Raw genomic sequence first — 12497 nt, forward strand, 5'->3', positions numbered from 1 at the left:
ACTCTTCTAAATTGACTCCCCCGTATTTTGAGGCTATGCCCCCTAGTAACTTCGCTGCTTCTACCCTGTCTAGCCCCTTCATTATCTTATATGTCTCTATAAGATCTCCCCTCAACCTTCTAAACTCCAATGAGTACAGGCCCAGTCTACTCAATCTCTCCTCATAAGCTAACCCCCTCATCTCCGGAATCAACCTGGTGAACCTTCTCTGTACCCCTCCCAAAGCTAACATATCCTTTCTTAAATAAGGGGACCAAAATTGTACACAGTACTCTAGGTGTGGCCTCACCAGTACCCTGTACAGTTGCAGCATGACCTCCCTGCTTTTATACTCCATCCCTCTCGCGATAAAGGCCAACATTCCATTCGCCTTCTTGATTACCTGCTGCACCTGCAAACTGAGTCTTTGTGATTCATGCACAAAGGTCCCTCTGCACAGTAGCATGTTGTAATTTTTCACCGTTTAAATAATAGTCCATTTTACTATTATTCCTTCCAAAGTGGATAACCTCACACTTACCAAGTTATACTCCATCTGCCAGATCCTCGCCCACTCACTTAACCTATCCAAATCTCTCTGCAGACTCTCTGTGTCCTCCACGCAATTTGCTTTCCCACTCATCTTTGTGTCATCCGCAAACTTTGTTACCCTACACTCGGTCCCCTCCTCCAGATCGTCTATGTATATGGTAAATAGTTGAGGCACGCCACTAGTCACTGATTGCCAACCAGAAAAGCACCCATTTATTCCGACTCTCTGCTTTCTGTTAGATACCTGTTAGATTCTGTTAGATAGCCAATCCTCAATCCACGCCTACACTTTACCCCTAACTCCGTGTATCTTTATCTTATGCAGCAACCTTTTGTGAGGCACCTTATCGAATGCCTTCTGGAAATCTAAATACACCACATCACTGTGCCGACAACCTCCAGGGCCTGCTAGAAACATCCTGCAAAAGAACATGATAAAAATACATTTCTTAAAGGCACAGTACAATTTGATACAGCGCTGTGCTGGGCTGTCACACCTGACCAGTCTCACTAAAGTGTTTACATATGTCACGCTGCAGGGCTGTTTCCCACCCTAGATGAGGATTTGGACACCAGTAGGTTATCATTTGTCTACATAACATAATATTAACTTTTTATTCTCTCCTAGGGAAACAGCTCACAAGTGAGCTGCCTCATTAGTGTCTTCCTCTGGCAAACTATTTCAAATCACATAGCTTTTAAATCAGGTCAGCTTTTCCTTGACAGTAAAATATTGTTCCTTTGAACTTTCACAAGCCAACATTTTAAATTGATAATGATATATTATTCAATGAGCAAAACTGATTGTTCCAAATGTCTCTGAACTGATATCTCTAATTCACAGAAGGAACATTTTCTATAATGTTGAAATACTTTGTGAGCACACAGCTCTTGTACAGTGACTCGTCCAGTTCTTAAGCACAGAGAGCATTCTGACAAAGACTTCATTCTTACAGAAACTGCAGATAGGATCTCCACACAAATATTGATAAGCATGGGAGCAGGGTATCCACACGGCAACCTCAACCTGAGAGAGGAGGATGGACTTGTTCAATTTGTGTTTCATACTCAGGGTGGTCAAATCGTATTCGTTGATTTGATTTTTCATCCCCATTTCAACTGTCCTTTCCTGCTCATTGGATCCTTTCCCCTCCCACTTCCTCAATTATTCACAGCCTCGGCACACTATTTTACCCCGAACTAAACTTCCATCCCATATCCACTCCATGCAAAGAACTGCCTACTTTACACTCCATAACATTGGCTGAGGTAGGGATAAAGGCAGGCAATCGGCTCGTTGGTCTAGGGGTATGATTCTCGCTTTGGGTGCGAGAGGTCCCGGGTTCAAATCCCGGATGAGCCCTCATTAGGGCGGCACGGTAGCACAGTGGTTAGCACTGCTGCTTCACAGCTCCAGGGTCCCGGGTTCGATTCCTGGCTCGGGTCACTGTCTGTGTGGAGTTTGCACATTCTCCTCGTGTCTGCGTGGGTTTCCTCCGGGTGCTCTCGTTTCCTCCCACAGTCCAAAGATGTGCGGGTTAGGTTGATTGGCCAGGTTAAAATTGCTCCTTAGAGTCCTGAGATGCGTAGGTTAGAGGGTAAATATGTGGGGGTAGGGGTAGGGCCTGGGTGGGATTGTGGTCGGTGCAGACTCGATGGGCCAAATGGCCTCCTTCTGCACTGTAGGGATTCTATGATATCTATTGCTGAAAACCTTATCTGTGCTTTTGTTACCTCCAGACCTGATCATTCCAATACGGGGGAGGTGATGGCCTAGTGGTATTATCGCTGGGCTATTAATACAAAAACTCAGCTAATGTTCTGGGGACCTGGGTTCGAATCCCAACATGGCAGATGGTGGAATTTGTCTGGTTCCCCCCATGCTGACACCCATAGTTAAGAAAGCCCACCAACACCTCTACTTTTTCAGAAGACTAAGGAAATTTGGTATCTCAACTATGACTTTCACCAACTTTTATAGATGCACCATAGAAAGCATTCTTTTTGGTTGTATCACAGCTTGGTATGGCTCCTGCTCTGCCCAAGACCGCAGGAAACTGCAAAAGGTCTTGAATGTAGCCCAATCCATCACACAAACCAGCCTCCACTAATTGACTCTGTCTACACTTCCCACTGCCTCAGCAAAGCAGCCAGCATAATTAAGAACTCCACGCACCCCAGACATTCTCTCTCTTAAACCTTCTTCCTTCGGGAAAAAGATACAAAAGCCTGAGGTCACGTTCCAACCGATTCAAGAACAGGTTCTTCCCTGCTGCTGTCAGACTTTTGAATGGACTTACCTTGCATTAAGTTAATCTTTTTCTGCACCCTAGCTATGACTGTAACCCTACATTCTGCACTCTCTCCTTTCCTTCTCTATGAACGGTATGCTTTGGCTGTATAGCATGCAAGAAACAATACTTTTCACTGTATGCTAACAGATGTGACAATAATAAATCAATTCAAATCAAAGAATCTACTGATGACCATGAAACCATTGTCAAATGTTGGAAAAACCCGTCTGGTTCACTAATGTCCTTTAGGGAAAGAAATCTGCCGTCCTTACCTGGTCTGACCCACATGTGACTCTGAAACCACAGCAATGTGGTTGACTCTCAACTGCCCTCGGGCAACTGGAGATTGGCAATAAATGCTGGCCAGCCAGTGATGCCCATGTCCCATGAATAAAAAAAAACCTCTCTTGACCAGTCAACCTTCCATGATTTGAGTTCTACTATTCCACTGGCTGTGTTTATCCATCGCCCCTGTATTTGCACATTGTCCACCAGCCTGAAAATTCTCATTCTTGTGCTCAAACCCCTTTTGTAGCCTCACTGCTCCTTATCTCTGTGAACTCATCCAGCTCTGCAATCCTTTGATAACTTTGCATTCCTCCAAATCCAGCCTCTTGCACATTCCCCACACACTTCAACATAACTGAGGGTGAGCTTCCAAATAGCTGGTTGCACAGTTCCATTGAAAGATGAATCAATATAACTTAGGGTTAGTGTCCTTGTCCAAACAGGAAAAACACTCTTCTGGTTTATGCTCAGATGTTCCTCCAGCATCATATTCCAGCACCTTCTAAACAGTTCTCTGGGTGGCCACCTCAACTCTCTCTGCTTAGGTAAAATTACGCAGAACTTAATTCCATGTAATTAGAATTAAACAGGCCATTCGGCCCAACTAGGCTGTGCTGGCATTTATACTCCACATGGGTCTACTCATAATCTAAATACTTCTGCCAGTCTTTCGCATATCTTTTCATTCCCCTTTCTCTCATGTAAGTTTAAGTTTATTTATTAGTGTCACAAATCGGCTTACATTAACACTGCAATGAAGTTATTGTGAAAATCCCCCAGTTGCCACACTCTGGCGCCTGTTTGGGTACACTGGGCAAGAATTTAGCACAGCCAATGCACCTAACCAGCACGTTTTTCAGACTGTGGGAGGAAACTGGAACATCCAGAGGAAACCCACGCAGACACTGGCAGAACGTACAGACTCTGCACCCAAGCCGGAAATTGACAGCAATGCTAACCACTGTACCACCGTGCCGCCCACTTTCCTAGGTTAGAGGAGAAAGTGAGCAAGTGACACCAAAAAAACGGAAAATTCTGGAAACACTGAGACAATCACTCAGTAGATTTTGGGTGACAATTTGAGGACGGATCTGGTGAACCTTTTATTCAATTCAGATTATTTATTATTAATTATTGCCACATGTATTAGTATACAGTGAAAAGTATTGATTCTTGCAAGCTATACAGACAAAGTATACCGTACATAGGGTAGGAAGGGAGAGAGTGCAGAACGTAGTGTTACAGTCATAGCTAGGGTTTTGAGAAAGATCAACTTAATGCAAGGTAGGTCCATTCAAAAGTCTGACAGCAGCAGGGAAGAAGCTGTTCTTGAGTCGGTTGGTACTTGACCTCAGACTTTTGTATCTTTTTCCTGACGGAAGAAAGTGGAAGGGAGAATGCCCCGGGTGCGTGGGGTCCTTAATTATGCTGGCTGCTTTTTTCAATATATGTTAGACGCAGAATCTTATTCTGATGAAATGAGTCGAACTGCAGCTATTTAAACAATTGATTCAAGCATTTTATCTAATCTAAATAACATAAGCTTTGAGTTGACCTGTCCATACCACTATTTGGAGTCGGCACTTTGATTAGTTCTCCCCCGAGAACACAGCAGAGCTTGTATTATTGATATGCAGTGGGAGTGCCTTGGTGTTAATCAGTGGTGGCCATAAACGTGCCCAGACAGGTCTGTGAATCACTGCCCTGAAATGTACTTGTATTTGTTTCTAAACAACTTAATCTTGATGTCTTTTTTCAGAGTCCCGCACGATTGGCGCTGTTTGATTCCAGGGAAACTGCAATCGGTGGCCCAGTACAGAGGCTGTAGGAAGTGAAAACACGAATATACACACAGGTCTGTCACCATCTGAAAGAGAAGAAACAATATTATTGCTCGAATGGAGACCCTTTATTAAAATTTGGGTTTCAGATCAACAGAAGCATTAACCCGCCCGGTTGATTTGAGAATCTAACAGACTGCTTAAGTATTTTAAGCATTTAATGTTTTTCATATTTCCTCGACCATGCATTGTGCTTACTGTTGATTGCCAGTTAAGCAATGCCCCGGTTTCAAAATCCTCATCCTTGTTTTTAAAATCCTTCCTTGGTCTCTCCATTCTTTATCTCTGCAATCCCTATGGTCCCTTCCCTCTCTCTCTCTCTGCAATCCCTATGCACCCGTCCCTCTCTCTCTCTATAATCCCTATGGTCCCGTCCCTTTCTCTCTCTCTGCAATCCCTATGGCCCCGTCCCTCTCTCTCTCTCTGCAATCCCTATGGCCCCGTCCCTCTCTCTCTCTGCAATCCCTATGGCCCCGTCCCTCTCTCTCTCTATAATCCCTATGGTCCCGTCCCTCTCTCTCTCTCTGCAATCCCTATGGCCCCGTCCCTCTCTCTCTCTATAATCCCTATGGTCCCGTCCCTCTCTCTCTCTCTGCAATCCCTATGGCCCCGTCCCTCTCTCTCTCTCTATAATCCCTATGGTCCCGTCCCTCTCTCTCTCTCTGCAATCCCTATGGCCCCGTCCCTCTCTCTCTCTACAATCCCTATGCTCCCGTCCCTCTCTCTCTCTCTACAATCTCCTCCAGCCCCATAACTCTCTAATTGTGGCCTCTTGTGCACCCCCAACATCATTTGCTTCACCATTGGTGGTTGCACCTTCAGTTTCTTAGGCCCCAAACTCTGGAATTCCTTCCCTATACCTCTCCATCTCTCCACCTAACTTTCCGCGGCACGGTGGCACAGTGGTTAGCACTGCTGCCTCACAGCGCTATGGATCCGCGTTTGAATCTGGCTTGGGTCACTGACTGTGTGGAGTTTGCACATTCTCCCCATGTCTGTGTGGGTTTCCTCCAGGTGCTCCAGTGTCCTCCTACAGTCCAAAGATCTTGCTGGTTAGGTGCATTGACCATGCTAAATTCTCCCTCAGTGTACCCAAACAAGTGCCGAAGTGTGGCGACTAGGGGATTTTCGCAGTAACTTCATTGCAGTGTTAATGTAAGCCTACTTGTGACACTAATAACTAAACTTTAAACTAAAATCTACCTATTTGACCAAGCTTTTTGGTCATCTGATCTAATATTCCATGTGTGGCTCAATCTCAAACTTTGTTTTTCTTTAAATGTTTCCACAAAGTACCTTGGGACATTTATTATTTTAAAGGATCGATATATGTAGGTTCTTGTTGTTGCTTAACTTCCAGAAGTTTCTGGCTTTCTTTCATATCTTCAGCATTCGCAGTCCTTAAAAAAATGAAACACTGAATAAATGAGTTTTAACTTCATGGGGAACATTTGAAACCTTTGTGTCCAGTATGAAGAGGGTGGGTTAGGGGTTAAGCTATTGAAATTGAATTTTATTGCCTCATTCCTGCCAGAATTATGCATGACACCATCTTAAACACTCACTAGAGTTGGGTTGCCTGCTGGAAGCGGGCAAGAGCTTCATATATTTATGTAATTTGGGGTCCCACACACAGAGGGACCCCAACTCAAGCCTGAGTGGGGAAGTAGCTGTAACTGTCCTCCCAGATTATGGCAGTTCATTAGCCATGAGGAGGACCAAGATGTCACCTCCGAGGTGAATTGAAATCTTTCCTTTGTGAAGCTGTACTCTTTGGAGTTTAGAAGGATGAGGGGGATCTTATTTGAACTTACAGGAAGCTGCGAGGCCTGGATAGAGTGGATGTGGTGAGGATATTTCCGCTCGTAGGAAAAACTAGAACCAGAGGGCATAACCTCAGGCTAAAGGGACAATCCTTTAAAACAGAGATGAGGAGGAATTTCTTCAGCCAGAGAATGGTGAATCTGTGGAACTCTTTGCTGCAGAAGGCTGTGGAGGCCAGGTCATTGAGTGTCTTTAAGAAAGAGATAGATAGGTTCTTGATAATAAAAACTTGTGCTACCAAACAAACCTGTTGGACTTTAACCTGGTACTGTGAGACTTCTTACTGTGCTTACCCCAGTCCAACGCTGGCATCTCCACTTCAATAATAAGGGGATCAGGGGTTATGGGGAAAAGGCAGGAGAGTGGGGATGGGAAAAAAAAATCAGCCATGATTGAATGGCGGAGCAGACTCGATGGGCCGAGTGGCCTAATTCTGCTCCTATGTCTTATGGTCTAAGCCAGGAAAAGCAGGAGCCTTCCTCCAAGCACCTAGGAGAAAGTCGTAGCAGCCCTGCTCTGGAATCCTGGCCTCCCCCAGCCACTTCCCCTCCAACAAGATCCTCCTTTGGCTGCTTCTCCATGGACTAACTGCTTGCCAGCCAACTCACCAGATAGCAGCCCACACCTCTGCTCCCACCTGAAAGATAGCTCTTAGTTTCCACCTGTTCCAGGCTGGAAGCCAATCAGCAACTTGCAGTTGGGACTTTGTGAGTTAAAATATGCCAGGACTGAAATCTGGAGAAGAGTCCTCTTCAACTCGAAATGTTAACTCTGTTTCTCTCCCCACAGATGCTGCCAGACCCTGCTGAGCATCTTACGTACTTTCTGCCTTTATTTCTGAAATCCAGATCTGTGAATGTGTTTGACACACACCCTGCACAGGTCTTGTCTCTTGTCACTCCACGATGTGGTGTCATGGTGCTCCGATATATAATGCTTTTCTTTGAATACAAACAATGTCTACATGGGACTCCATATGATTTCCTGCTCCAAGCTGTGGCCAATAGCTCCACACAAACACTGCATGCCAACAAGGCAATCCCCTGGCTTCACAACCTCCAATGGTTAGTGTAATAAGTTCTCGGAGGCAGAAGTCCCTTCACCAAAATCCCTTTATTTACAAGTCAGACAACAGCATACAGAGTGCTTTCAGTTAGCAGTCTACACTAGGAGTCCCAGAGGAACTGACACGCCTGGTTAAGTACAAAGCAAGAGGCTCCCTGATTAGCCCATCAATTTGGCCCTTAATCATACAGTTTATATTCTAACAGGCCCAGCTCAATTGCCTGATTAAAGTCGTTACAATTAGACCAATGCAAATGAAAGCAAAATGCTGTGGAATTGTGAGACACAGAGAAAGTGCATTGCTTTTGTGCTTTCAAGTGACGTTTCAACAGTTGACATTCAATGATGTATTTTTCTCACTCAGCTGACCTTCTCAACCGTACGCAGGCGTATAATCATCGGCAACATGAATAAACTAGACCTTTGTGCCACACCTAAACTGAATTGAGTTTGGCACCGCTGAATGGTTTTGCTAACCAAATGAAGAGTTCAGCAATCCGCCTGAACCTGTCGTACTGTTATACAATTAAAAGGATTTGTTTTCCTCTTTATCTGAAACATTAAGAGCCTGAGCCCAGTGGAAAGGGTGCTGAGTGCACCGTGGTGACCTCCAAACTGACCATCTTTCCAATGAACATGTTGAAGCAGGGTGCTAAAGGGCGAAAGTAAATTACCGTCCCTGATCTAAACAACAGCTAGTGGTGTTGAATTATCTCAGCAATTACTTGTGAAAGTCCTTTACTTCTCGAAACTATGCAAGGTCTGGCTTGACCCCCATGGCAGGCGTCTAATTAGTTGGTTGGCAATTAGCGAGGGATTGAGTGAACAGCAGCTTTTGGGTGAAACTGGATCTGTGGAACAACACAGGGACCTGTTATTATAAGAATTGAAACGCTACCTGCTGCCCTTTGGTGAGAGCAGATGTTTCAGACATGGCAATCGCTGAGCAATTACTGACACCCGAGACAAGCCGCTGGATTCCCCTTTTATGCTGAAAATGCAAATTTAAATACCTGTTTCTAAAAGACCCTTGAGCTCTTACATTTATCAAAACATACACAGACATAAGAGACATCCACTCTCCTAAGGTTATGTCTAATATGGAATGACGCTAACATTATTTTAGCCACTTACCAGCAAATTAAAATGCTTCAGAATTTGCAGGGTGAAGTTTCTTCCTGCTTCCATTTAACGTAAGGCTGTGGCAGACTCATAATGAAAAGTCCCCGGCAGACGGAGGTGTGGCATTTCTCCATGCAGAAGGCATAAGCCTTGGCAAAATCTCACGCCGGATGACGCCAGTGATCTGCTCAACAGGAAACCTGGTAAAGGACTGAGACTAGGTCGCCTATTCGCAAAGGAGGAGTTTTAATAACTTGCAACTGATGGAGACCTGCTCCAATGATTCATTACATTGGAAAGGAGATCATTTGCATAACTCTTGACATTGAAGAGACTTTGCGAGGGGCTGGATTTAGCTCAGTGAGGCCATTTTCCAGTGTAAAATTGACATCGGATCTCCAAGTTTCACACTGTGATCTGCGATGCACAAACTTATTAAGAAGTCTCACAACGCCAGGTTAAAGTCCAACAGCTTTATTTGGAATCACGAGCTTTCGGAGCTCTGCTCCTTCAAGGAGCACTGCTCTGAAAGCTCGTGATTCCAAATAAACCTGTTGGATTTTAACCTGACGTTGTAAGACTTCTTACTGTGCCTGCCCCAGTCCAACGCCGGCATCTTCACATCATAAACTTAACCAATAAGCCAAGATGGCTGCCTGAAACAAAGTGTCAGTTTCCACACTTCAAATTGATATCCGAGGAATCCAGAATTCAACTACGATTGGGCAGAGCTTGCACAGAGGCAAAAAGGACTTCTGGAAAGCTGCTCAAAGAAAGCCCAAGGAATGTTGTAGATACCGTTTGCAGACTCCATCAAATTACCCAATATCCGCAACATTCATGAGATCTATTTTCAAGAATTGTAAACCTTTTAAAGACTGGTCTCCTAAAATCTTTGTACCTGAGCTCTACCCATTGAGAGTTGTTGGGTGGGATTTTCTGGCTATGCTCACCACAAGACTGGAAAATCCCGCCCAAGGACAACCTGCCTTTGTATGGTCCGCCCCCACCCACTACAATTCCCGTGGTGGGCGGGACAGGAAAATTCCACCCATTATCTCTGTCCTTTTGGGGCTATGGCTTTTTCCTCATTATTCTTTCCCTGATCCTCCTGATCACAGGTGCTCAGTGATAATTCAATTAGTGTTTCACTTTTTCATAGAATCCCGATAGTGCAGAAGGAGGCCATTTGGCCCATCGAGTCTGCACCAACTCTCTGAAGTAGCATCTTACACAGGCCCAACCTCCTGCCCTATCCCTGTAACCCCATGCATTTACCTACTATCTTGCAACACTAAGGGACAATTTAACATGGCCAATCCACCTAACCTGCACGTTTGGAAACTAGAGAACCCGGAGGAAACCCACGCAGACACAGGGAGAATGTGCAAACTCCGCACAAACAGTCACCCAAACAGTCATCCAAGGCTGGAATTGAACCGGGTCACTTGCGCTGTGAGGCAGGGGTGCTAACCACTGTGCTAACGTGCTGCCTTTTTTACAGTCCCTTTGAGTGGATGTAGCTGGACTGGAACTTGAATTACATCCAGTGCTGGATGAGCAGAAATTTCCTCCAATTAAATATTGGAGTAAACCTGAAGCATTCGATACCCGTGTTCGCCGGGAGCGTAAACAGAAACGTAGGCACAAAATCCCGCAAGAGTTGGGAAAAGAGATTCTCGATGGTGAGATCTCATTTCCTGATTTTCCCCTCACCTGGCCAGTGATGTAACCCACAAAGAGCAGGAACCTCATTTAAATGTATTTTAATAAATTTTAACATTATTACTGTCCTCCCCCCCGCCACATGATCCTCCCCCTCACTTAATATGCAGATGTGACAGACAATGTCCCAGACACCACCATCACTATCCCTCGAAATGTCCTGTCCCACTGGCAGGGTAGACCCAGCAGAGGAGGCGTCACAGTGGGATACAGTCAGGAGGGAGCCCTGGGAGCCCTCAATATCCAATCTGGACCCCATGAGATGTCACACCATTGGGTCAAACATGGGCAAGGAAACGTGCTGGTTACCTACCAGCCATTTCGTGGCTGACGAATCAGAACTCCTCCATGTTGAACATCACTTTAAAAAATTTTTTATTTATTAGTGTCACAAGTAGGCTTACAGTAACACTGCAATGGAGTTACTGTGAAAATCCCCCAGTCGCTACACTCCGGCGCCTGTTTGGGTACACTAAGGGACGTTTCTCCTGCATTCAGTCAGTCAGTGTTACACCTACAGGCCTCCAGCTGCGGAGGATTGGCACACACATATCCTAGACCCACTCAAACTCACGAATAGAAGTGGTTTCTAAAGTTAATGAGCATTTTGATCTCACTGTCTGTCTCCGTGCTCTTTGCTGGAATTGATTCAGTGGCTCCAGGGCAGCCTCAAATGCCTCTGGACTGGGCAGTATCCCTTCCACAATCGCTACTGCTGCCCAGGGTGGTGGCTCTTGCAACCCCAAATGTAACCTCCACGACCCCATCAGAGGTTGCAATCCGCAATTTGGGAACACCTGCCCTACTACCTCCCTGATGTGTCTACCCAGAAGTTGTAGAGCTTTCCTCCTCATGTCTACACTGAGCCCTGATGGTTACTCACAGCCATCCTTTACCTACAGCTCTGAGCATCTTTCGCCTTTGAATCAGTTTCACTAAGCAACACCTACAGCCAGGTAAGACATTTGATCAATTTCAGTGACCTCCATTGAGGTGGGAATTTAGATTTATTTAGTTTTTCTTGTAAAGGAAGGTGATTTATTAGAGTCATCGTTCAAACATGGCTGTTTTACAATATTTGATATGGCTTCTGATAAACAGCTAATATTACAAGCTGTAATTACTGGAGATACAGACTGACAAGTTTCAACGAGCGATACTTCAACCATCAGCAGCATCGGATCTGTACAGAATGCATGAACATTTCAATGTAAGATACTCAGACATTATTGTTTCTCCGCAGATGGGTGGTTTTTCTCCACAATTAGCTCTTGGGATAAATGTGTCTATTGAGCCAAGCACACCAAAAAGACTTAACTCATCCACACCACTGGGGAATATTACAATTGGGAAACGAAAGACAGGCAGCTTTCCCTGCCCTGGTTGCTATGATGTGACACTTGCAGTACAGTGCATGTTGGAAATTGTGTGAGAACAAGACCAAATCTGGCTGCTGCGTCGCGCATGATTGAACAGCCAGACAATATTCACTGCCCAGGGCCTGTACGTGAAGAATTTTCTTTGGAATGAGATACTAAAATCCTGAAGGAATCTGTGGAATGACGTGTGACAAGATTTACTGTACTCTAAAGAGGAAAAGAAGGAAAACTGAAAATAAACGTCATACTAGAAACAGATAGCTGGAGACAATCATAATGAGGGCAATAACTCTAAGGCAACAGTGTGAACCTGGCAATTTAACATTGAACCAGATACTGTGGCCATAACCCTAAAACTAGACTTGGACCTGACACTTCAACACTGACCCTGTTACTGACCCTAATCCGAGCACTGTGGAGTGACCCTG

General features: G+C 45.0%; 1 non-coding gene across 1 annotated transcript; it reads left to right on the forward strand.

Annotated features, from left to right (window-relative positions):
- The first annotated feature begins 1822 nt into the window (after window positions 1–1822).
- Window positions 1823–1894, forward strand: trnap-ugg (transfer RNA proline (anticodon UGG)). Its single transcript has one exon. It is a non-coding gene; the product is annotated as a tRNA-Pro (tRNA).
- Window positions 1895–12497: the final 10603 nt, after the last annotated feature.

This window comes from Mustelus asterias, chromosome 3 (genome assembly GCF_964213995.1).
Source record: "Mustelus asterias chromosome 3, sMusAst1.hap1.1, whole genome shotgun sequence".
Taxonomy (NCBI): Eukaryota; Metazoa; Chordata; class Chondrichthyes; order Carcharhiniformes; family Triakidae; genus Mustelus; species Mustelus asterias.